Source organism: Ambystoma mexicanum, chromosome 3p (assembly GCF_040938575.1).
Source record: "Ambystoma mexicanum isolate Mex_15411 chromosome 3p, UKY_AmexF1_1, whole genome shotgun sequence".
NCBI lineage: Eukaryota > Metazoa > Chordata > Amphibia > Caudata > Ambystomatidae > Ambystoma > Ambystoma mexicanum.
The window spans coordinates 330,202,232-330,225,970 of NC_090925.1; the positions used below are offsets into that span (position 1 = coordinate 330,202,232).

Sequence of the window (23,739 nt, forward strand, 5' to 3'; positions counted from 1 at the left end):
AACTGAAGTTCAAATACAACAAGGCACCTTTTCTAACTCGATATGTACATGCTGGAGAGCAGAGGGCCACACACTAAAGCAGGACATGACAGCTGTGGCTCCAGTAGAGGGAGACACCACACCTGTCCAATAACCTTTAGACTTCCATGTGGCAACAGGTCTCCATATAACAACAGACCAGCCCCCTTGCCAGTAATATTTTTTTTATTTTTTTATTATTAATGTTGTTTTGGTCAAGAAATTAATCTGACCTTTCAATATACATGTACAAAAGATAAAACAAAATAAAATAGATTTCCCAACATATAACCATTACATGATTTACATTCAGATCATTTTTCTTACATAGTAAACTAGAATAAAAATTTGATCAAAGTTTAAACAGCCTTGTTATCTGGGCCAAGAGCCTCATGATTACTACTAGGTTTGATCTTCAGTTGATTTAGATATTTTACAACAGCATATCCTATGCATTTAGATTTGCCCATGAACAGTCTTGACCATAAATCATCTAAGTACAATATAAGATCAGGGTCAAACAAATGCTTAAAGTACAACATTTGTAAAGTTGACAAGGCTTCACACTCAACCAGTAAGTGTTTCAGAGTTTCGCCGATTTTCTTTCAGAACCGATATTGAAGGTTACTCTCCGAGATTCTTCCCCATTTGACTAATATTTCTTTTGTAGGCTAAATGTTCAACCTAAATCTCAAAAAATCATTGCGTTGGGATGGATTAGGGGATTGAATTAAATATTTCTCAGCTTGGCCAAAAGCTTTAAGAGCAAATGGATTTTGATTGAATTGTTGTATTGACAGACAAGCTGTTCTTGTTTTTATCCAATCAAACCTCCAAAGTTTAGTTTTAGCTTTGTCTGGGTTTGCTATTAATAGCTCTTGGGTTATGTTGGCGCTTGTCAAAATTTTACAAGCAAAAGTTCGCCAACTCTTGGCAAATAAATCATTAGATGTTAACAGGTAGTTGCATAGCGTCAAAAGTAGACCATTGTTATTTTCCTTCATTATGCATTTTCTAAACAGTTGGCAAATTCTCCACTTGTAGATTGCATAAACAGAGATAATTCCCAATTCATATCTGATAACACACAACGATTTAGACATGGGTAATGCCAATGATTTCTTCCAGTAGAGGCTTCCAAATTTCGACCAATAAGAATAAGTTTGACACTTTTTTGTCTCAGAGCCATAAAGTATGGTTGGTGTATATTTCTGTTTAAAATATACAATCAACGGATTGATGGAGAATTTACAATACATTTTACGAATAAGACTCATTTGAGACAAGGCCGTTTTCTGTTTTAACTGAAGGTGTTCTTCATAAGGTCTGTCAGAGGTGTAATCGTTGACACAAATACCCAGATACATGTAAGTATGCACTACCTGCAGAGCAACATTTTGTAAGCTCCACTGATAGCTTTTCTGTAATTTTACTGCCCCAAAATGCATAACGTTTGTCTTCTTGAGATTTATGCTGATGCAGTTTTTACTAGCAAAGATGTCTAGAACATTCAACATGTTGCGGAGACCGATAGGTGTTTGAGATATAAGAACCATATCGTCAGAATAAAGAAGCCAGTTGATTCTTGAGCCTTGAAGCTTCACAGGATCAGTGATTACACTAGAGAAACCAAAACCAACATCACAGATGAAAAAATTAAATAGGGCTGATGCCAAGAGGCAGCCCTGTTTCAAGCCTTGAGTAGTTCTTATGGGTGCGGACATTAAACCAAGGTTATTTAGCCTGATTTGAATGGATGTGCTCGAATGAAATGCAACAATCCATTTTGGTATAAACCAAGGACACTCTAGATCTAATAACTTTTTAAAGAGTAATTCCCTCGGGACAAGGTCAAAAGCTGACCTGAAATCAAGAAAGGCAGCATATATTGGTTGCTTGTTCCGTTTCCCTTGCATGATAATGGCATTCAAATTTGTTAGATTAATTGCCGTGCCTAGCCCAGGAATAAAACCCGTTTGACAAGGATCCCAATAGTTCAGTCTGTCTAGCCATCTGTTGAATTCTTTCAGGATCATTTGGGCAAAAATATTCCCTGGACAATCTAAAAGTGCAATTGGTCGGTAGGATGTTGGTTTTGAACAATCTCCTTTTTTGAATATAGGGAGGAGCACAGAAGTTTGCCAAGATGTAGGCAAATGTCACACTCTCATGATCTCTTTAAAAATAAGACATAGGATATCGGCCCATATATCCTTATTCTGTTTGATTGAGTTATGGAGGCCGTCTGGTCCTGCTGCTCGAGAGGTACTCAATTTAGATATGTAATGTAATATGTCCTCTCGGTCAAAATACACTATATGGTCGCAGTTAACTTTATCCCACTCTAAACAGATATCAGGCAACGGAGAACGATAGATGTTATTGAAATGCGATTCCCACTCTCTTTCCTAAATGGAATTGATTTGAACTATTGCCTGATGCTGATAACATGCAGAATTCAAGAGCGCCCATATGCCCCCTGATGATTTCAGAATGATTTGTTTTAACATGGTTTCACTATCGCGCTGATATTGAAGCGCGCAACGACTGAAAAGCCATCTTTTATACATTTCTTTTAACCGTTTTATTTCTTCTCAGGTAGTTGCTAAAAATTCTAGGGGAGCCCTTAGTAACAATTTCACTTGATTTCTTAATTCAGTCTTTTTATGTTTTACCTCGATGTCAAAGGTGTGAAGATGTTTTGGGTGGGAGCCTCGAGCAATTGAATTTTTAGATAAAAAATAATTGCATGGCATGAATATAACAAGGGCTGTCATCTACAGTGCTATCACCATAGGCATTGCTCAAGTTTCGCTTAAAGAGAAGCAATTTAGCTTGTGACCATTGCCAGGCACCAAATAGCTTGCCAGTAATATGAATATCAACACATGGTCCGATCATAGAACGGTACAACGCTCATTACACAGATGAAGTTCATTAGGCACCTATTATAAAAAAGCAGCCAGTTCAGTATGGCAGTGTGGGCACTTCAAGTAGGAGCTGGAGGAAAGAGTTTGGTGCAAAATGGCGAGAGGGAGGAGTTCTGAGGGGAGAGAACTGGAAGTTGGAAGGAAAGGCTGGAGAAGAGTTGCCATCAGAGGGAGAAGAGCTGTTGGGGAGTGGGTGAGGCAGACCATCAGAAAAGGAGAGACATGCTGGAGGAGGATTGATATCATCTAGAGAGAGAAAGAGAGAGAGCGCGTGAAAGAGAGAGAGGGAGAGAGAAAGTGTGAGAGAGAGAGAGAGAGGGAGAGGGAGAGACAGAGAGAGGGAGAGAGAGAGAGAGCGAGAACATGGGGAGGTTAGAGGATGAGTAACATCAGGAGACCAAAAGTCTAGGAAGGGGGAAAAGGTGGAAGCCCTTACCACCACTGGGGGAGAAAGAGGGGCAATGAAACTGCTACACCTGAGAAAGTGGGCACCTCGTATAGAGGGAGAGCAGTCAGGTTCCAATGGACCAGGTCTGTCCAGGGCAGACACTAAAAGAGGTGGGAGGAGGTAGGAGATGATGCAATCTCACCAAGTGTTGAGGAACTTATGATATGGGCAGGGCCATCTTAAGCACTTTTGGGACCCGGGGCATGGACACCCTTGGGGCCCCCTCCACCAAACCAAAGGAATTAAGGGATCCGAATATCCGGTCACACCCCTCTCGCGATGACCACACATTGTTTGAAATTCAGGCTTGCAGCAATCAAAATAAACATGGTTAATCCCTTTTGCTTGCTGTAATAAGACCAATTTCTGGACCCTCACCATATTGATGCTGTGTTTGTTTTTATAGCGGCCGCTATCTGGTGCAGGTACATTTATGATAACAGCACCTGATGTGCTACCAAACAAAGTACATATAGATGCAGGTTGTCAACCGCAAACATAGGAATGTCTAAATTTGCCTTCATGGAACTTGGTTTTGTAATCCTGTATATGAACACAGATCTCTGCAAGGAGTGCTTAACACACTGAGCTATGTTCTGAACAATCCCATCAATCGAATGTATCAATATGCATTTCAACTTTGGCTATTGCACATGATCACTATGATCCCCACAGAAAGGTCAGAATGCTGTAGTGCACAAACTATGTATACCACAGTGAACACAGAAAGCATTAGAGAATCAATTAATCATAGCAGAATGTAACTGTCAACAACAGACAGGCAGTAGGTTTGGCTTCAGCAGCATGCCATAAGATATCCCGATGAGTGCCATTTATATTCAGTGAACGGAAACAGATTTCTTTACATCAGGCATCCTTGAGGGGCCCCCCGCCAAGGTGGGGGCCCAGGGCAAGTGCCCCTTTTGTCCTCCCTAAAAGACATCTCTGGATATGGGGGCTCATTAGGAGGTGTCTCAGAGACCAGGACGGTAGAGCAGGAAGGTGGCCAACCACCATTGACTCTCCTAGTGTCCCAAACTCATGAATGAGAGACCTGCAGATGTGTCCAAGCCCAGAGTGTCTCATCTGTGGAAGACCTAACATTGTACTCAACCAATGAGGGCTCAGGAACCCAGCAACCCCACAGCTAAGTTAAAGGCCACGGTTATTGATTGGACAGTCAACCCGGCGGATGGACCACTTTACTGAAACTGTTGTAAGAAACTTTCTTTATGATTTATGACAACATTAACTTGGTATTCCTTTGTGTTGTGATAATCAAAGTAAAAAAAACTATTCTGTTACTGAATCCTACCCTTCTTCCCACCTGGTTACCCTCCAACAGGTTGTAAGACCCCTATCATAAGAATGGCAATGTATTGTAAGTGGTCCTATATAGTGCACCGCTGCCATTTTGTCTGCCTCATTGTACATACACTCAAAACCAAAAGTACTACTTTGGTGCATGGTGGAAGGGTGGGACAACTTAAAGTGCCTCTAGGCCATTATGATAATACTGATTTTCCCCAGAGTTCCCTAACTAAATTTCTCAACAGTTCCACTTCTAGGGTATAGGGCGTGACTTGCTTCTTGTCTCTCTCTTTGTTTGTAATATAGCACCCACCTCTTTTCTTGACACTCTCCTATGAGCAAGGAGCATAGCATAGCCATATGCATGTTTCCCTTACCTTATTTATCAGGTTGAGGAACTCCTGACTAATCGCAGAAGGTTATGGAGGACCTGCACGTCGGTGGTGAGAAGGATCAACACAAGCTGCATCAACTACCTTTCACCATTCATTAGCTCTTCCTCTGTCTTCCTTGTCCCTGTCCTTTTAAAATGAAGGGCATCCCTATCAAAAAAGGTACTACTTTCTGTTTAATGTTGTTTAATGGTGCACATGGACCTGGAGCTCCTGAGCCTCTCCTCTGGGGGAGAGAATATGAACCCTCCTATCATATCCTATGTGTGTCCTGTGTGATGTAGGATAGAATTTGAACATCAAGAATGGACAGCAACATATTTTATTTCAGCTTCTCTCTATTTTCTTCTCTCCCATTTAGATGGTAAGTGGATGGGGCCAGCTCTGCTAGGAATCTGGATCTGGCTGCTTCAGTTGGATCTCAAAATATTCCTACGAGCATTACTGTGTACTTATGCATCTTCCCAGGCCCTGGCTCAGAGAGGCACTGTGAACACCAGAGAGCCCAGGGGAAGAGCATGTGCTGTGACAAGGAGCCCCTCATTCATATCGATAACATGACATCACGATGAGGGACATCCCACCGCAGCCCCGGACTGGCTTGCTTGCAGAACCCTGCTAATGCTAAGTAGGGTATATTAAGGCAAATAAGAGCCGCGGAGGGCATCCAGTGTTGTACTACCTGTTCATGCAATGCTGTTATGAATTGCCACAGTGACAGTGTCCATTCTCATAGGGGTGCTCCAGATCCAGGACTAAGATGAGGGAGAGGACAAGGAGCTGCAGACAGGGTCGCCCCCAATCCAGATCCCCAAGATTTGACTCCTGCAGGGACCATTGCTACTCTTCCCCCCCACTTTCCCGCCTCAGTCTGACCTCCTCCTCTCATCATGTTTTCAGAGGAACAACTGGAGCAGTTGACAGAGGCTGTGGTCAATAAGATTCTGTACAGACATTTTTCAGATGGTGATCTTGTGATTCCAGTGGCTGGATGCCTACAGCCCACACCCTCCGCCTATGCCCCACCATCCTCCTCTTCCTCCACCTCCTCCTCCTTCAACTCCTCTCAGCCGGAGAACCCCACCAAGAAGAACAGGATATGGTAGGTTACAGTCCTGGCCAGGCAGAGCTTCCTACACCTGATGTCAACCATCATGTATCACACCTGGGGAAGGAGGGTAGATTTCTCTACAAAGAAATTATTCAGACGGTTATGGAATACCTTAAGGCCAAACTCAATATGAAGGGTTGACCTGTGACCGTGTTTGAGAAAGAAACCTACTGCAGATATGGCCCCACTCCCAAGGAATGACATCCCCTCCTCAACAGTGTGAAGGGCATTCTTCTACAGGAGTAGGATTCAGGGGTTTGAGTAGGAATTTCCAGAGGTTCTAAAGGTGTACTCCATCCTCCCAAATTGTACCAGCAGAATCATCGTTGCATCTGAGGACACAGCCGCATCTGATAAAATAGACAATAGATTGGATACAGCACTCAAAATAGCCCTTTTTTGCCTCCAGCGTACTCCTGAGACCCAGCTCGAGGGGTGGAGGTATAGGTAGAGGGTCTCCGCTGAAATCCAAGGTTCCTGCCCCCAGTCAGGCTCTGTCCTCCTGACTATGGCTGTCCCCATGGAAAGCCCTAGTTATTTAGCCCTACCTTGAGGGGGGACACCTGCAGAACTTTGCTTACCTTTGGCATACCCATGTTTCAGATGCCTGGACACAGGCTGTGGTAGAGGTCAGATATTCAATCAAGTTCTCCCACACTCCTCCAGGTACAGGTGTTATTCTTACAGCCTGGCCTGGCCCAGGGCTCCGGAGAAGTGATCAGCCCTGGAATGACTCAAAAATGTTGCAGGAGGGATCATTCCATTGCCAGACAAGGACATAGGTTCTGGGGTTTATTTAATCATATTCTCGGTCAGGAAACCATCAGGGAAGTGCCAGCCCACAGAGACTTCAAGCAACTCAACAAGTGTGACAGGCATTCCCTTGAAGACAGAGCTTGCTCAGACCATTAGGTCCATGATTGGCCTTGGACTTTTCCTTGATTTACTGGACCTCGAGAAGGTCTAGTTCCATCTCCTGATCATACCTACACACCAGAAGGTCTTTTGCGTTGCCAGTCCACTGAGGCATTTCCACTTCAGGGTTCTGCCTTCTGGTTTCAAATCCCTTTCCAGGGTCTTCACCAAGCTCACACTCCTATAGCCAGTGTTCTTGTACATCCCAATTTGGATGACTGGCAGGTTCATACCGAGACCTTTGGACAGGCCCACATGGATATGAGATAGGTCTGCTCCTCTTGACAGAGTTCCTATTGCTCATTAAACATACAAAACCATCTCCCACTCCCTGCCCCCATCAGAGACTGGAGTTAGTGAGAGCAGTCTTTGATATCTTTTTGGGAAGAGTACTCCTCCCATAGAAGAGAGCTAAGAAACGTCAGTCCAGGCTATGAAGTCTGTTGGCCTTTCCGCAAGCTTCAGTGCTCCAGTGGTTTCATATCCAGGGGAAGATGGGAACCTGTGTCTTCACAATCCCATGGGTGAGAGTCTATCTAAGCCCATTGGTCAGACCCATCCTGGCTTCTTGGGAACTGGACTCAACAGAGTAGGAAAGATTAATCCTGTGGACACACCAACTGGGCGTGTGTCTCTGTTGGTGGCTTCACTCCCCGACCTCCTCAAAGGGATAGTTTTGAATTCTCCTGTCCCAATTGTGGTCGGGACAGATGCCAGCAAGGTGGGATGGGGTTCCACGTTAGATGGGATTTCTATGCAGGAGATCTGGCCTCCCCTGGAGTCTGAAAGGTTGTTGAAATAGTAAGTTGTCAGCCATATTAAGAGCAGTCAGACACTTCTCCACACACCTGAAGAATTAATTAATGCTGACATGGACATACAATATGGTCTTCATAGTAATAACGAGAAGATATTCTTTGGCTGGGCTGAGCTCCACCTACTGGCCTCTGACCTCCCACACCAATTGCCCCAGCTCCTTCCTACCCTTCTTACTTGCCTTGGCACAACCTGAGACCTGGAGGTTCGCACTTAAACCTAATGCGGCACCGGCCGTATAGCACCCACCATACCACGCACTTCACCTGCGGCTCACCCAGGAGCCCAGACACCCCAGCACTTACCCCCTCTATCCTCTTCCTTGTTGCACTTGCACGTTCTGAATACTCACAAGGCATAGTAGGTTCATCCTTTTTTCCTTCCCTCCACTGCTTTTAAATATTGTGTTTTAAGGTGTTTCATTCCCTGGTTCCCTCACTTTGTCCTGTGGGCACTTTGAAACAGTATTTTACTTTCTGTATAAACGCCTAACAAGCGAACAATAAATAAATAAATAAATACTGTCCATCAAGACATCCTACATCCTAAGTGTGGACAACTTCAGGGCAGGCCATCTCTGCAGTTATATCTTGCATTGCTATAGTCACTTATCCCCCACGCCCCTTCCCTTCATACTCCCTTTAATCTGTTCTAGAATATGTGGTGTTGTAGTAGGTTGAGGGGAGGGCAAGCATGTTAGAGCGATGTCAATTGGTTTCTCTTGTCAGGCTAGAGAAGTCTGGTTGGTCTCACCTGGCAATCAAACTCCCACCTGTCACTCTGTGGCTGGTGTCATCCTTACAACAGATCTCCCCCTCCTCAGTGGAGAACTTCCTTTATCCAGGCTTGGGCAGGGAGATTTGCAGTCAGTTGTAGACGCCCCAGCTAGACCAGTTTGCCTCCGAATGCAGTACCCCCCTCCTGACTTCCTGCTCCTGGTCCAGAGTTCCCAAAGTTTGGAGGGACGATTTTACTTTACTTTAGATACCGTGCCCTTTGTCTGGTCACCCTCCATTCCCAATTCATTTTTTCCCATTTCTATCCTGCCCATGGTATAAGGGAGATTACAGAATAAGGGAGCCTCAGTAATTCTGCTGGCCCCACCCACAGGGAAGAGTAAATCTTGGTTTCTCTCAGGGACCCCTTCCCTTTGCCTGTCCTCCCCTCCCCCCTGCACTGGCTAGATCTTCATCCCAGCTCCCTGGCCAGACTACAAATGACTGACGCGTCTCGCTACAGTGCTCTAGACAACCTTACACCTTGAAGGCTTACACTACTCACTGTTCTTCCTTCTCTAGGTGGTGTAGTAAAGGGACTTTAGTTCCTCTCTGCTGTAATCCCATGATCATTTTAGACTTTCTGCTGGAGGGATTCAAGCTGGGTGCATCTAGCAGCTGCCTATGTGTAGAGGGAGCAATGGCACAATATTAAAGTCAGGCCTTTTAAATTCTTAAAAATCCCACTAGACCTGTGGGTGAGTTCCTTAGTTTGCATACTCAACCTAAGAGAAATGCACTTACCCCATGGTGACGGTGACAAAGTACTTACCATTGCTTTCTGTAAAATGGTGCATGTCACCATAGGCACACTTCTTATTTGGTGCAATGCTGCCACCCAAAAGCCAGCCATACACATTAACACTTTGATTTGCTGTTTACTGCAAACAAGGCTTGTTTGCAGTAAATGTCAAATTAATTGTTCAAACATCCCAATATTTGCCAAAAAAGTTGAGTACCATGCAAATGGTACTCGTCCTTCATAAACTCTCCTCACCAATGTCAGTGGGCTAGTAGATTTTGTGTGCCCTGAAAGTGATAGAACCCTAGGCCTCCTGGCTGCATGACCGTTTTGATACATCACTCTCTGGGATTAGGTTCCCCTTCCCCTCCTGGGAACTCCTACAAACTCCCCCTATGAACCAATTGAATACATCCCCTTTCAGATTCTTTCCATAAAAGAGCTGTTCGTGATGGCCATCACCTCACCCAAGAGGTTGAGTGACCATGGAGCTCTTGTCTATAGACAGCCCTTCTTTTGCTTCCCTCCCAAGAGCCTGGTGCTGAGACCCTCTCCCAATGTCAGGCCCACGTTTCCTTCACAGTTTCATCTGAGTCAGATATTGTCCCCTTCAACTAGAATCCTCAGAAGCAAGCTCTTGGGAATTCCAATTCCCTATTTTTGAATTTGACCAGACAGAAAGAGGGGAAACCCCCCCCCCCCACTTCCAGTCTATGCAGCTGGATTAGGCTCATTATTTCCATGGCCTTATTGGCTTTCGGAGGTCCTCTTGTCTTTCCATATCAAAGAAAAGTGTACCAGAGGACTGGGGCAGCATTGTCTCTCCTTGATGTCTGCAGAGTGGCCGCTTGGGCCTCCCCTGACATGCTCGTTCAATGCTACATGATGAATGTTGAGGATCGGGGAGAGCTTCTTTTATAAGGCGGCCCTAGAAAAGGGCCTCTCTGTAATTTGTAATTTCAGAATGTACTAAAGGTTGGCACAGGGTTTTATATGATCTAAGATGGAGCAATGGGTAAAGTTCTAAATACTGACTAGAAATCTTCTTTACACCCAGTTCCTCTTCCTTGTCACACTCATGCTGCCACCCTCCCACCCTGTGGGGCAGGGGACACATACTTGAGGATGAGCAGACTGGGGAATACACAGAAGATGATAGCTGGGGAAGGGAGATCTCATATATCGTGGCTCATGGGAGGGGCTTAGGAGTGCATAGGCGCATTCGCACCAGTAAACTATTATTTATTTTAATCAGAGAATGAGTGTCTGTATTGCTGAGGAGGTCCCTCATATCAAGAGGATTGTGACCAGAAATAGGGACTAGGTGTAATGAAGATTACTGGTAAGTAATTGGGGCATTATGTTCCCAGTACAGAGGTTTGTCACACTCTGCTTCTCCACAGAAGCTTCTCGATCCTCTGGGCCAGCCAAGCAAGAGCAGAGGAGTCAGAAATTAAAGGAGGCTCTTCTGTAATGAACTCAAGCTGTTCTAGTGCACCTTTAGGGTGTATGCTATTGAACTTAACCCAAGGTGATGCCTGGGTCTGTTCCAGCAAAGTCCACTGATTGATTTCACTCATATTAGAAGTAAAGATTTATAGAGGCAGAGAATACGCTCCATCCACATCCAAAGCTACCTGTGCCACAGCGCGACCAAGTAGACAGTGCTCCGCCTGCATCAAACACGCAGCTGTTTCAAGTAGTGTTGTAGAGCAGCCTGCATCTAAGTCTAAACGCTCAAGGATTAAAAGTGCCAGCTCAACTCAGCCCTCAACTAACACAGCCCACACAGCAGCAGCTAATGAATAGAGCAAGGCTGTGCACCAATTGGTGTAGCAGCTTTAGCGTTAATCATCAAGCCAAAAAACAACTCAAGCTTTACCTTTCTGGCATCGACTGGTCTTATGCGTGTCTACAGCACGGACCATATCAGTTAATCTGGAAAAGGAGAGCAAAGAAGGAGACGCCATCAGGACTTATCTATAATGGAAATAAAAAAGAAAGAGCAAAGGATCACCTAGCAAGAAGGGATCAGCATGACCATTGCTCTGGGAGCACCCTTAACATAGTTAGGAATAATTAGATATTTTTCATTTAAGTTGTAATTTAGTAATAATCACCCATTCCATGGCCTGAAACGGGTGGGGTCCTGGTGTCGTTTCCACCCATTCCAGCCCGTGGAATGAGTGATTATTGCTATTAGCACCCCGGGTTGTCAGTCCAGTAACCCAGGGTGCTGATAGCTATGTCTTTTGGATGAATGAACAGGAAGTCAACCCGGTGGCTGGTTGTTGGCTCATAAAACCGTTTCAAAATGGCTGCTACAGAGCTGGAAGATGGGTCTCCAAGTTGAGTCTCTCTTCCATTTCCAAAGCGGCCAGAAGGACAACGGAAAGAAGCAGCGGTTTTAGCGGGGGCGCCACTGCCTCTGGTCAGGTAAGTGGGGGTGGGAGGTACAGGGAAATTAAGGAGAAGGGAAGGGAGTGTGGGGGGAAGATGTGGGCGAGGAAACAGCCACCAGGTTGCTTGGAACGTAGTCTTGGATCCTGGGATTCAGCCCGCAATCTGAGCAACTTGAATCGATGCTCCACCCGCCCTGGGAGCTAATGCTGGTGAACCAACAATAGATGCAAGTACATAAGGCTTTACAGGGGCAGGAAGATCCTGCTCATCCTCCCTCGGAATAAGGTTAAGATGGATGTGCAGCAGTCAGATGATAAAGCACGTTGAAGGAATCCCATAAGCAAATAGTCAAATTCTCCCTTTATAGAAATCTCTCAGCTATTCCCAGAGGTTGTCAGGTAGTCAGTGCCTGTGAGAAAGAAAGTGGAAAATGCAGGATAACTACAGAAGGAGGGCTAAGAAGAGTAGGTAACCATATTCTATGTTTGTGTCTCTTCCGGAGACATAACTCTGGTTGTCAAAGTGAGCCGGAACCGTCTGGAACTGTGTTCCACTACTTTTATTTTTACTGTTAACAGGGCCTCTACTTTTTTCAACCATTTTCACCATTCCGGTACTGTTCTTTGTGAAGTTAAAGCAAACTTCTCCATTTTATCGCCAGACATGAGCTACAGCTAAAATGAAATCTGTTTTAACTGAATTGGCTGTCAACCAGCAAGACTGAAACCCTTGAAAAATAATGTGTTGCACATTGCTCCCTTCCTTCCTACTCTGTCCCTCACCGAATTCACAGTTCCTCTACTTTTATGGTACACTTCTATCACTCTCTGGTGAGCACACACTGTATGGAACCCTTGGGACTGAGCAGGCTGCAGCGTTTTCTCTGCCCGCCTCGAATTTCCCCAGGTACGCCACTGGAGAGAGCTCATTCATTGCTCCCAGCGGACCTCCTGGACAGCCAGCCATCCTTTCTAGGATCCCCTTGCAGCCTGTTACGCTGCCCTACTAAGAGGACAGACACTATTCAGTAGCACATGAAGATCGATCTTGTCCTGAAGAAGATGGTCAGTAATCACTCACGAACCATCGAAACCGGTCGACCTCACCTGTTGTGGCTTCACCACAACATTTTATGATGCCCCAAAGACCAACAGGGGTTACTGCATGAAATTGAGAAAAACCCAGAAAGCATGGGCTTTTCCATCCCATAAATAATGGGATAGTGCATTTTTAGTGATAATTTGGTATCACCTAATCCACCCTCCGGGCAACCACCCTTTTGCAAGGAACTTTCGAGTCATCAAGGTTAAAATAAAACTACATGACCATCCCGATGCCTCCATTTTTGCACTTGTCATCTCTAGCTGTCTAGATTTAAGAATACGAGACTTAATCCCCCTCTCGCACTCTTCCACATAATAGTGCTGGTTGCTCCCACTCCCATCCTGGTTTCCCCCTCCACCCTGCTCCCCCGCCCCCTCCCATCTTTCAGGCCGCCCAATCTTGCTTGGGACCAGATATCCCACACGACACCTTCCTCCACCCAATAGAACACCAGACCAGCTCCTTACCCTGTGTCCAAGAGAACAGGACCACGGTCAATACAAATCTCATTAGTTGTTTTGTCTTGCCCTTATCGGCAAGTTGATGAACCTTCTCCCCAGTAAACCGTTCCCTGTGTATCAGTATCTCCCTACGGTTTGGGAAGGTGTCAGGAAAGGAAGAAGGCGATGGATATGGCAGGGGAAATGTGCACAAAATACACAGTAAACAACCTTGAATATAACAACGTGCTTTCAATACCCAAGACTCGTGTAAACCACTATATGAAAAGGAATGTAGGGTAAGCACTTAGAACCTCCTTATGACTGAAAGGAAAGTCGGCAAACTCCTTACCCACTATGCTATTACAGATACTGACAGCGCTAAGCCCACGTAGAGGGCAAGCAGGGACAGAATCTGTAAGCTGACACTCTAGACGGTACTGAATAAAGAATTTGGAAACAGTACTCACAAGGACCGGAATGACCACATGAATGCCAGTACTCACGAAGACCGGAAAGACCACTTGGATGTCCGTATTCACGAGGACCGGAAGGACCCCTCAAAAGTCAGTACTAACCCACAACCCTGTAAATCAAACAAGAACCCAGAAGGCAGTAAAGGCAAAGAGTGAGGATGACTAAATACCTAAGCCCAAGTCAAGAGGCAAGAAGGAATAGTACAGTGTGGAAAACAAAAGATAATCACACAGGAGCTAGTTACAACAGCTTCCCACACCTAACAATAAAATAGGAAATAAATGTAAAAGTGTAAAGGAAAACATGGCATGGATCCCAATAGAAGGCAAGGATCAGGAGCAGTGAAAACGATATCAAAAGGGAAACTGTCCCACCCATCCAAGGTGAAAAGGCAGGAAACTAAACCTGTAAAGGAAAGATTAATGCAACAAGTCTTTCAGTAGCAAAGGACGATTTCTAGGAAACAGTGAACACAGGCAATTGGGCTACAGCAAAAGGAAAGCTCAGAGAAAGGCTGCCTGCAGACAGAGAAAGGGAGAAAGGGATTTCCAAAAGGCAGAAATCAATTAGGCATACAAATACGAAATCCAGGACAAGGAACAAGAAACTCTAACTAGAAACTGGGCACAAAAACTAGGAACCAGGAACAAGGGACCAGTCAAGACAGGAACGCTGCAACAATGACCAGCGCTGGACTGAAGCAGACTGAGGCTTTTAAAGCTGCTTAACGAGCACACCCCTCAGGCGTGTCGCCTGCTGCACCTGCAGCCACAGGTGTTGCCTATCCTCCACCCAGCCTTGTCCTGCAAGGGAGGAGGTGAGGCAGTGAGCCAGGCATTCTGGGAAGCATAGTCATTTGATTAAAGCAGCAGTAGCATGCTGGCTGCCAAAAACCTGGAATGGATCCGGAAGGGAAGTAATTTGGGAAATAAGGTTTTAGCGCTCCCAATTCATCAGGACACTGTAGCATAAGGTTCGGAGGAAATGTCCAGTAGGGAAGAAACCCCAAAACATGCCCCCAAGTGGCGGGAACGGGAGCGAAGGGAGCGAGTCGTGACAGTATACCCCCTTCCACGGCCGACTCCAGGCAGCCGTTACTTGCACAAAACCTCTTCTTTCCATGACAGGAGCGTTTTGTCTTCAGAAGTGGCACTGACGGAAACGATGACCCACGGGCAGAAGCAGAAGGACTGGAATGAATAGAATCAGGCCGCAGTCTATAAGAGCCATAGGTGGGTTTTCGGTGAGGAAGAGACTCATGGGTCGAAGAAAGGCATGAAGGACTTGCAGGACCCGAAGCAGAGTTGGAAGGTCCAGGAAGCTTAGTCACTGGAAGAGGATATGCATACATCCTTGAGGAGAGATGCAGGCTGGTGCTACATGCCTTAGACAACGGTAGAAGTTCTGTTAGCCTCACTGCCGAGAGTGGACACACAGGAGGTGAGGAAACAGCAGGTTTCAGGAAATGTTTATGTTCGGAAGAGGAAGGTGGCGGCTGAGGTAGAGGTTCGGATACTCTGTCATCCATCTGGGTAAAGGTTTGTGGTTGAAAGTGACAAAGATTTGCCTGCATAAGTTCCTTGCCTTGGGGGTCTGGAGATCCAATGGGTTGTACGAGGCTGGCACTCCCATTGACAGTCATGTAGCCAGTCAAGTAGCCACCTTGTTGCACGTGGGATACAACCGCAGGTACGTTTGGCATACTGATAGGAGTGTTAGGCACAGTACTCGGAACATCAGGCATACTAGCAGCGGGAGCAAAAACAGGCACATCTTGAACTGCAGCAGACATTCCCCTCCTTTGGCTACTATCACCCAACTGGAGCTGCAGCTGGAGGGCCGTGCCCGTCCCTTCCCTCAGGCTCATGTGGGATCCGGCAACAAAAGGGTTGTCAAGCGGTTGATGCAAACCGGACTCCAAATGCGGACCGTCCAGCCCGCTATCCTGGTCGGCTACTCGTTCGGTGACTGGGCCGTGGTGGAAGGCATCCGTTTCTCTCTCGTAATACTCCAGGTAAGTCCAGCGGCCTCGCATGTAAGGCCCTCCCGAGTCGTGAGCCGGCTTGATGTTTCTGAAGAGAGAGCTGGCAGAAGTCTCAGGCTCAGATGTTGCATATTCGGGAGGCGCTGATGCTACAGTCAAGTAGTTAGGAGAATTGTTTTGTGTACAAAGCAGACATTCTGGTGATTCCCCTGAAGCATAAGAAGGACAAGATGGACGTTCATCAGTAAATGGTTGGGATTCAGGAGGAATCTCTGGAGCAGAGGAATATGCAGCAGGATCTGACAGTGTAGACAGGTACACCTCCGATATTGGCAGCGAGGCTGAGCAGGATACAGGTCTCTCATGAACTGAAGCCAAACTAGCAGTAGGCTCTGGGACCGAAGACATGCACTTAGAATGTACTACCGGAGGCTCCATGGCTGAAGGATAATCTGCTGGATGAGTCACTGTAGCCGGAGACAAACATGCCAGAGGAAATTCTGAGGCTGAGGGCATGCAAGCTGGAGCCGTCTTGTTAGCTGACGACAAACTTGTCAAGGTCTTTGGCTCTGACTGCGTACATGGTGAAGGCTCTTGGGTGACTGGCAGACATAGCACTCTTTTATTGATCGAAGATACGTGTGCCAACGATGACTGCAGAGCTGTGGACAGGATTATTGAAGAGTCAATGGTAGTAGTAGGACAGTCTGAAGTCCCAGAAGTCGACAGACACACTTGTGGTTCAGGAATGGAAAGCCCCTTTAAGGCAGTTGACCCCTTGGCACCAGTAACCAAAGTCTGAGCTGTACCCCTGCCGTCCCTCTCCTTAGTGGATGACACAGAGTCTCTTCCTTTGTAGAAGTCAAAATCAACCAGAGGAATCACCATAGTAAAGTCTCTGTTAATCAGGATTTCGTCAATTGACCATTCCTCTGTCTTAGCTTCTGAAAGTGGCTGATTAACAATCAACAGTTCAGGGATCGCCTGCCGGGTTTTTGGTTCAGTAATCTGTGGAATGAGTCCATCAAAACATGAATTCTGTACTGTCTTTGACTGCTCGTAGTGACCGATATTGGCAGAAGGAAGAGCGAACACAGAGGTAGCATCGTTTTCCACAACAGCTTGAATGTCTACTTCAGTCTCAGCAGCTAGATCAAGGGCAGAACCTAAGCCTACAGTTGTGACTGATTCTGTGTATGCCACCATTGAGGATTGTGTTTGGAAATCAGAAGCATGTATGTGTTCAAGCTCAGAGTTATGACAAACTGCTACACAGGAAGCTTCAGGTAAAGGAGTGGCTTGTGAATCTTCAGCTAACAGCAATTCCTGACAAACGGTAGGACAGTTGTCAGAACCTGTGTCCTGAATAAGCGCTGTGCTTGAAAAGAGACTTTCACTCCCAATAGATCCTACATATTGACAAGTATCATGATTTACAAAAGTCTCCGCACTCAGGGACTGAACAGTATTCACTTCATCAACGGATAAAGTTGGAGGTGTATTCAGAAAAGACTGTAACATCTTATTCTCCTCTTTTAAGGAAATGTATTCTTGTTTTAACTCCTCAAATTCTTCTTTTAGCATGTCCCTCCTTAACTGTACATCCCTATCAATAGGCACAGGGGAAGGCATGGTGGCATCAGGGCTGGATCCTGCCCTAGCCATCTGGAAGTGCATTGATTGTATATTGTCATCTACTGCTTGCAGGTCTTGTGATCTATACTCTCTCTTACCGACGTGGTCTGTGTTTCTTTTAAGCAGACTATTGGCATCAGACCCCTTGGCATTAGTGACCACAGTAAGAATCTGTGCAGAGGAGTAAGCTGTAGACTGAGGGCAGAAAACAGAAGATATGCAAGAAACCCCTCCATTCTTCATGTTTGAATCATGAAACTGTTCAATCTGAGGTAAAGCACAACCAGAGTCATGGGGTTCAATAACAGAGGTACTTGTGTGTATAAATTCTAGCAGTGTGTTGTTTTCCACTGCTAAGGCTTGTGCGGACATAGACTCTGGATCAGAATTAAAGACAGAGTTAGGATCAGGCAATGTACGATGGGCCACCCAGTGGGAAAAATACTTTGCACGTAAATACCCATTCGTGTCAAGGAGTTCATTTAAATCAGGAGCAGAGATTCGATTTTCACGGGTAATGGTAAGGGAAGCTTTCTGTATAAACTTGCTAGAGGCCTTGCTGCCTTTCCTTCGTAATCTGGCCATGTTCAAACGGGAACAACGGCTGGTCATTCTGTCAGGAAAGGAAGAAGGCGATGGATATGGCAGGGGAAATGTGCACAAAATACACAGTAAACAACCTTGAATATAACAACGTGCATTCAATACCCAAGACTCGTGTAAACCACTATATGAAAAGGAATGTAGGGTAAGCACTTAGAACCTCCTTATGACTGAAAGGAAAGTCGGCAAACTCCTTACCCACTATGCTATTACAGATACTGACAGCGCTAAGCCCACGTAGAGGGCAAGCAGGGACAGAATCTGTAAGCTGACACTCTAGACGGTACTGAATAAAGAATTTGGAAACAGTACTCACAAGGACCGGAATGACCACATGAATGCCAGTACTCACGAAGACCGGAAAGACCACTTGGATGTCCGTATTCACGAGGACCGGAAGGACCCCTCAAAAGTCAGTACTAACCCACAACCCTGTAAATCAAACAAGAACCCAGAAGGCAGTAAAGGCAAAGAGTGAGGATGACTAAATACCTAAGCCCAAGTCAAGAGGCAAGAAGGAATAGTACAGTGTGGAAAACAAAAGATAATCACACAGGAGCTAGTTACAACAGCTTCCCACACCTAACAATAAAATAGGAAATAAATGTAAAAGTGTAAAGGAAAACATGGCATGGATCCCAATAGAAGGCAAGGATCAGGAGCAGTGAAAATGATATCAAAAGGGAAACTGTCCCACCCATCCAAGGTGAAAAGGCAGGAAACTAAACCTGTAAAGGAAAGATTAATGCAACAAGTCTTTCAGTAGCAAAGGACGATTTCTAGGAAACAGTGAACACAGGCAATTGGGCTACAGCAAAAGGAAAGCTCAGAGAAAGGCTGCCTGCAGACAGAGAAAGGGAGAAAGGGATTTCCAAAAGGCAGAAATCAATTAGGCATACAAATACGAAATCCAGGACAAGGAACAAGAAACTCTAACTAGAAACTGGGCACAAAAACTAGGAACCAGGAACAAGGGACCAGTCAAGACAGGAACGCTGCAACAATGACCAGCGCTGGACTGAAGCAGACTGAGGCTTTTAAAGCTGCTTAACGAGCACACCCCTCAGGCGTGTCGCCTGCTGCACCTGCAGCCACAGGTGTTGCCTATCCTCCACCCAGCCTTGTCCTGCAAGGGAGGAGGTGAGGCAGTGAGCCAGGCATTCTGGGAAGCATAGTCATTTGATTAAAGCAGCAGTAGCATGCTGGCTGCCAAAAACCTGGAATGGATCCGGAAGGGAAGTAATTTGGGAAATAAGGTTTTAGCGCTCCCAATTCATCAGGACACTGTAGCATAAGGTTCGGAGGAAATGTCCAGTAGGGAAGAAACCCCAAAACATGCCCCCAAGTGGCGGGAACGGGAGCGAAGGGAGCGAGTCGTGACAGAAGGCAATTGCCACTCTGGCTCTTTGAGCTTTAATTTACCCTGTTGTTTTTTCCTGGAACCTGTGTGAAACAGCAGCTCCTGCGAAAACCTGAACCTTGAAACCCTGAAAACCAGTTATGGTTGGGACTGCAGTGGTTTAGAAGAATGGTACATGTGTGTATGTCCAAACCGCAAGTCAGCCCTGCAAATTGCATGGGGCTCGCAAGAGGGAGCATAAACGGTAGTGGGTAAATCTGAGGCCGATTTACATAGTTGCTCCAACCAAGGGTTGGTTGAGTCTTGTAGGTCTTAGCATATATATATATATATATATATATATATATATATATATATATATATATATATATACTCAGTGGAAAAAACTTTAGTTGCAGGCACGTTAAGGTGAAAATGGAACACAACAAAACCCCTGAAATTCTGCAGACATTTCAGGCAAAGCCACCTTAATGTGCCGCCCCCTGTTGCGCAGCATATTACCACAATTATGACATCAGAGTTAACATCACATCCAAGCCTTAATTAAACTGTTTATAATTACAGTGAACAGTAATTGAGGTTGAACGATTTCAAAATGTTACGCATTGTGTTTATTTCCATATATATATATATATATATATATATATATATATATATATATATATATATATATATATATATATATATATGCAAGATAACCTGAGAGGGGTGCCATGGCCTCTTTTTGGATGTAAAAGGAACTTGAGGTTGGTCACCCGAAGTTACCTAGGGTTATCCAGACGAGGACCCCTTGCTCACTGTGCTCAGAGAGGCACAGCCGAAACACGTGTCTGGGGTTGCTGTTCGTACTCTTGTTCAAAGTAGGATTGCCATAGCATTTTGATGCTGGAATGCTCAAGTGGGCGGGACAAAGACTGATATGCAAATAGATATTCCTCCTTTGTGAAAGGTACATTGAGCTAAAACATGTGTCTACTGACTCTGAGGGGCACATTCCCACAGAACAGGTTTTCATGCCATGTTCTTTCTTGCAGAGGGGCAACCTGACCTCTTTTTGTATGGAACTTGGGATTGGTCACCCTAAGTTACCTAGGGTTATCCAGACATGGACCCCTTGCTCACTGTGCTCAGACAGGCACAGCTCCACCTCACTGATGAGGCCCGACTAGGCCGAAACACGTGTCTGGGGTTGTTGTTCGTACTCTTGTTCAAAGGAGGATTGCCATAGCCTTTTGATGCTGGACTGCCTAAGTGGGCGGGACAAAGACTGGTATGCAAATTGATATTCCTTCTTTGTGAAAGGTACAGTGAGCTAAGACATGTGGTTGTGGACCCTGAGTGGGCACATTCACACAAAACAGGTTATCATGCCATGTTCTTTCTTGCAGAGGGGCACCCTGAACTCTTTTTGTATGTAAAGGTAACTTGAGGTTGGTCAACCTAAGTTACCTAGGGTTATCCAGATGAGGACCCCTTGCTCAGAGAGGCACAACCCCACAGGCCCGACTAGGCCGAAACACGTGTCTGGGGTTGCTGTTGGTACTTTTGTTCAAAGGAGGATTGCCATAGCATTTCGGTGCTGGACTGCTCAAATGAGCGGGACAAAGACTGATATGCAAGTGGATATTCCTCCTTTGTGAAAGGTAGAGTGTAAGGCATTCACATAGAGTGTGTTTGCTGATCTTAGTGTGCAAATACATTTAAGCTGTTATACAGGAACAGATCTTAGTACATTAACAAATAGAGTCATACTGGGACATCAAGTAGGTGAGGGCGACAATAACACATTGAAAGACGTGGTGTCGTGCATGCATGTGAGCTAAGTGCTGCTGTGAGAATGATGAATAGAATGCAGAATGTGTGTAGCTGGAGGTTCTCGGATTGGCAGTCGCTCGTTGCCAAAATGCAGTATTCAAGCATGGGGACACAACACAGGAACCACGCAGGAGACGGTAAGTACAAACAGAAAGGCATGCACTTTGTTTATTCAGTTTCAGATGAAGGCCAAGATCGGAACACAGGGAGAGTGCATCTTTCCAGCTCACAGTCCCATGCTGAAGTCCCGAGCAACTACCTAAGAAGGTTCTTGTTGTCAAATATGCGGCAAGCAGTGTATTTTAAAGCACTTTTGCTTGGTAACATTGGTCAAGACTACCATCTGAACAGTAAAATAACTCAGCGCGGAGTTGCTGCAGAGTTAACACTGTACTCTGCGTGTTATACTCTTTTGGAGGACTTTTTTCTCTGTTCGCTCTTTGTTGGAGGAGGAGCGAGGACCCACCAACACCTACATAATACCAACCATTCCGCAGAGCGGCCGCAGAGTTGCTGCAGAGTTAATATTGCAGTCTGCATGTTTTACTCTTTTACAGGTCTTTTTTCTCTGTTTGCACTTTGGTGAAGGAGGAGGGGGAATCCACCAAGGCCTACATATTACCCACCATTCCGCAGAGCTGCTGCGGGGTTGCTGCAGAGTTAACACTGCAGTCTGCGCAGTCAGCATGGCCCGTGAGGACAGAGTTTAAACGGCAACTAGTATGACATTTGCTTGATGGCAATTACGAGATTTGTTATTAATTTAACACAGACCTATATGCTTCTTTTGCCCTATCCAATTTATTATCAAGACTTTTTGAGAATTCTTACTCCCTTGCCTGCCACCGTTTAACTTAGCGTTCCTCGAGAAAGGATTTTTCATTTTACGCTGGTTTACGTAAATGAACTCTGCTAAGCCCCCCTAATGTTTGCTTAAATTCTTAATGGGTGGTCAACCGATTCTTCCCACACAGAGTGACTGCGGGCCTTTGTGCCTTTAAGCTCTATTGAACATTTTCATTTTTGTGCCACCCTCTTTCCAGCATTGTTACTGCGGCTGTATGGCGTGAATTACCGGGCCTCGCCTTTGGATTTTTGTGCCTTGCGAGGTCACCTCTCGCTTCTGGGCACCTCCAGATACTTAATACTTACACACGTTGGAACTTGATATCACTTATACTGAGTGACTGTGGGCCTGGGTGCCTTTGAGCTCTGTTTTAATTTATGACACTTTCAGATATAATTGCAAGCAATGAATCGATTGCTATCTAATTGTTAACTTTTATGGATTAATTTCGGATATTGCTATTTTAACTGTTTTAAATCTCATTTCGACCGTCTTCCTGTCTGATATTGAATAACTCATTATTGTTTGGTGGCAGTTGTTTGAAGTTTTGTGACCTATATTTTAAAATTACCTTACATAAGAGACAAAAAGTACGGGTTTAAGGAGTGATACTGGGTAAAAGGATGAGGAGTCCTTTAAGAACACATGATAAATTGAAAAAAAATGCCCCAAGAATTAAAAGGTTAAACAGGATGTGAGGGGGATTAAGAATGAGATTACCAATTTAGTTTGTCCCATTATGGGTTTTTTCAACCCCAAAGCCCCCCTAATAAACACTATCACAGAACAAATTGAAATTAAATTACCTAACATTATCCTAGTAAAGTGACCTTGAGTGATACCATGCGCTCATTTACCATTGATAAAAATGGATCACTCCTCAACTTATGTAATAACCTCAAAAGGAATTCATTGGGGCCACCTTACACTGACATGGAGTTTCTAAAGCCCACCAATGTTTCTGCGACTCCAAATTTAACTGGCTTAATTTCTGACTCAGAAGATACTGATTGTGAAACGGATGAAGAGTCCAATAACTCACATTTGATTATATCTGTAAGCAATGATATGGGTAAAACGGCCAATCTTCATTCTATATTACATACTATGTCAGCCAAAATTGATGCTCTGTTTGAACTATGTACTAGGTTGGCTGAGAATCAACAAGATCTTAAATTATTAGTAACTAGAGGGATGGATGAAAGAGGTCCCATTGGTGTTTATGTACCCTTAACGGTTGATCCCTGCAGCCTCCTTGGTATTCCTAACAAAGATCTCATGGATATTAATGAAGCATTGGTCTTACAGACTAATAAATTGAAGGTATTGATGGATAACATCCAGTCTGACACATTGATTAGAAGGGCAGCGGAGACAGAGGAACAGGTGGTTGTTTATGCTACTAATGAACCAGATGCCATTGATATTTTGTGTCAAGAAATTGAGATGATGGAAAAAACCACCGTGCAAAAACCTAAGATTATTAAAGGTAACAAATTTAACCAAAGAGGATTGCATACACATCTACCCCTCTTATCCCCTTTACAAAGAATGGTATGTAGCATGAAAGATCAAATGATAGCTGAGGATAAGACATAGCTGATTTACCCAT

The 23,739-nt window shown here is 45.0% G+C and overlaps 1 protein-coding gene across 2 annotated transcripts in view; it reads right to left on the reverse strand.

Annotated features, from left to right (window-relative positions):
• FNDC11 (fibronectin type III domain containing 11) overlaps nucleotides 1-23,739 on the reverse strand; it is a 338,342-nt gene that overhangs the window by 306,588 nt on the left and 8,015 nt on the right. Inside the window, exon 1 of one of the 2 annotated variants that reach the window (XM_069650909.1) lies at nucleotides 11,342-11,439. The exons of the other annotated variant lie outside the window; for it this stretch is intronic. The gene's annotated coding sequence lies outside the window, so the exon portion shown is untranslated. Of the gene's footprint in view, nucleotides 1-11,341; nucleotides 11,440-23,739 lie in introns of those variants that run through there. 2 annotated transcript variants of the gene reach the window in all.